Raw genomic sequence first — 2,395 nt, forward strand, 5'->3', positions numbered from 1 at the left:
GGGGAAGTTAATATGACTCCAGCCCCCGAGCCCTCCAATTGCCTGGACCCATCAAAATGAATAGTCCAACAAGTATGATCCGGCATCTCTTCTGGCGCTTGTAACTCTGTCCAGTCATTGATGAAATCCACAGGTGCCTGAGATTTGATCGCCGTTCGGGGCATATACTTTAACTCGTGAGGCCCAAGCTCAATAGCCCACTTGGCAATCCGGCCAGTCGCTTCCCTGTTCTGGATTATATCCCCCAAAGGAGCAGAGCTGACCACAGTGATTGGATGACCCTGGAAATATTGCTTAAGCTTCCGGCTCGCCATAAAAACTCCATACACCAGCTTCTGCCAATGCGGGTACCTTTGCTTAGACTCAATGAGCACCTCACTGACATAATAGACCGGCCGTTGAACCGGATACTCCTTTCCGGCCTCCTTGCGCTCCACCACAATAGCCACGCTAATAGCCTGGGCATTAGCAGCCACATATAACAACAAAGGCTCTTTATCAATAGGAGCAGTAAGGATAGGTGGCTCGGCTAGCTGCCGCTTTAAGTCCTCAAACGCATCGTTGGCAGCGTCACTCCAGACGAAGTTATCTATCTTTTTCAGCATCTGATACAAAGGGATGGCCTTCTCCCCAAGGCGACTGATAAACCGGCTTAAGGCTGCAATTCGGCCTGCCAGGCGTTGAACATCATTGATACACTTCGGTTTAGCCAAGGAAGTAATAGCCTTGATTTTCTCCGGATTAGCTTCAATGCCCCTGTTAGACACTAGAAAGCCCGTCTAGCTCAGTTGGTAGAGCGCAAGGCTCTTAACTTTGTGGTCGTGGGTTCAAGCCCCACGGTGGGCGCCAACTGTCATGGTTTTGTCACGGCAGATGTCCTAGTGAAAGGACTTAGTCTTGGAGCCATCGCGACGGGTTAGCTTAAAGGGGTTAAAGCGAACAAAGGATGCAGAGAGTTTATACTGGTTCGGCCCCTTGCGGTGAAGGTAAAGGCCTAATCCAGTTGTTGTGGAATTGCTAGGGTTTCGATGACCAGGGAGCGAATTCGCTATGCCTGGCTCTCGAGTTGTTGTTTCTTGTCCCTAAACCGCCGCCGGGTCGTCCCTTTATATACATAGGTTGACGCCCGTCGGTTTACAGAATCCCGAGGCCGGCTCATAAACGTGTCTAGCTCGGTCTCTACTCTTTCTATCTTACATCACAAGTTTACATATCAATGTCGGTTTATGTCTACAGGCCTTAATCCGCCTTTGGGCCCTGGGCCTTCATAAAGCGCCACCGTCTTTGTCTTCATGGGCTTTAAATATAATAACTCATTATGGGGATAACCCGGCCTCTCCTGGCCGGTTTACGCCCAGCAGTAATATCCCCAACATATGGCTTAATACACTGATAGAAATTAACAGTTTCATCAAAACAAGCAAACTATGCATCAAAAACAGAATCTGTCTTAAACAGGACAGTCTGTAGTAATCTGAACATTCACCATACTTCTGGTACTCCAAAAATTCTTAAATAATTAGGAAAAATAAACAATTTGTATAGAAAGACAGTGCAAAAAGTTTCAGAACCGTTTGACGTTCTAGTAAAAAATGTAAAATCGCGCACTACAGCCAAAGTTTCTGTCTTTTACCGCACAAACCAACAAGCAATCTAAACATCCTAAAGGCAAACCTTGGCACATTATTTTTAGAATACAATGGAATTGTACAAGGGGATAATTATTTTTGTTGAAAAGTTTCTGTAATTAAGATTCACAAAGTTTCCGTGAGCATGAACAAAGTTCAAGGAGCTCCCCCACTTCAACAATGCTTGTCTTTCTCACTTTCACTTTCCTTTTTGAAAAAGTTTTGGGTTCCCCTCTTTATTTTTTTTGTTTTTAAACTATATAAAAGCACACAACAGAAATAAATGACTCTCTAAAACTTCCGGTTGTCTCCCTGGCAGCACTTTCTTTAAAGCCATTAAACTAGGCATATAGTGCTCAAGTAATGGATCCACCCGGATCCCAAGGTATATCAAAGCCAATTTAATTAACAATGATTTGTGATTTAGTAGTGAGCACAAAGTAACATATATCATGCAACAACGAAGTCTATCTCTCTTCCTATGCATCGGCATGTCATAAAAGAACAATTCATGCACATCAAGTAAAGGCCAATGCATATCATATTGGAAACATGGAGAGGCGGAGATGTAGTTCCTCTCTCATAATAATTGCAAGTAGGAGCAGCAAGCACATGCATATTATATCTATCAAAATCATCATGTGTAGTAGTAAAACGCAACCCATCAATATAATCCTTAATAAGGGCAAACTTCTCCGATATAGTGTAGTCGGGAGAATTCAAAAAGACAATAGGACTATCATGCGTGGGTGCAATAGCAACAATTT

The 2,395-nt window shown here is 43.7% G+C and overlaps 1 non-coding gene across 1 annotated transcript; it reads left to right on the forward strand.

Moving 5' to 3' along the window:
• Positions 1 to 773: 773 nt before the first annotated feature.
• On the forward strand, positions 774 to 846 carry TRNAK-CUU (transfer RNA lysine (anticodon CUU)). The gene has a single exon. It is a non-coding gene; the product is annotated as a tRNA-Lys (tRNA).
• Positions 847 to 2,395: the final 1,549 nt, after the last annotated feature.

The sequence above is a fragment of the Aegilops tauschii genome, chromosome 1 (genome assembly GCF_002575655.3).
Source record: "Aegilops tauschii subsp. strangulata cultivar AL8/78 chromosome 1, Aet v6.0, whole genome shotgun sequence".
NCBI lineage: Eukaryota > Viridiplantae > Streptophyta > Magnoliopsida > Poales > Poaceae > Aegilops > Aegilops tauschii.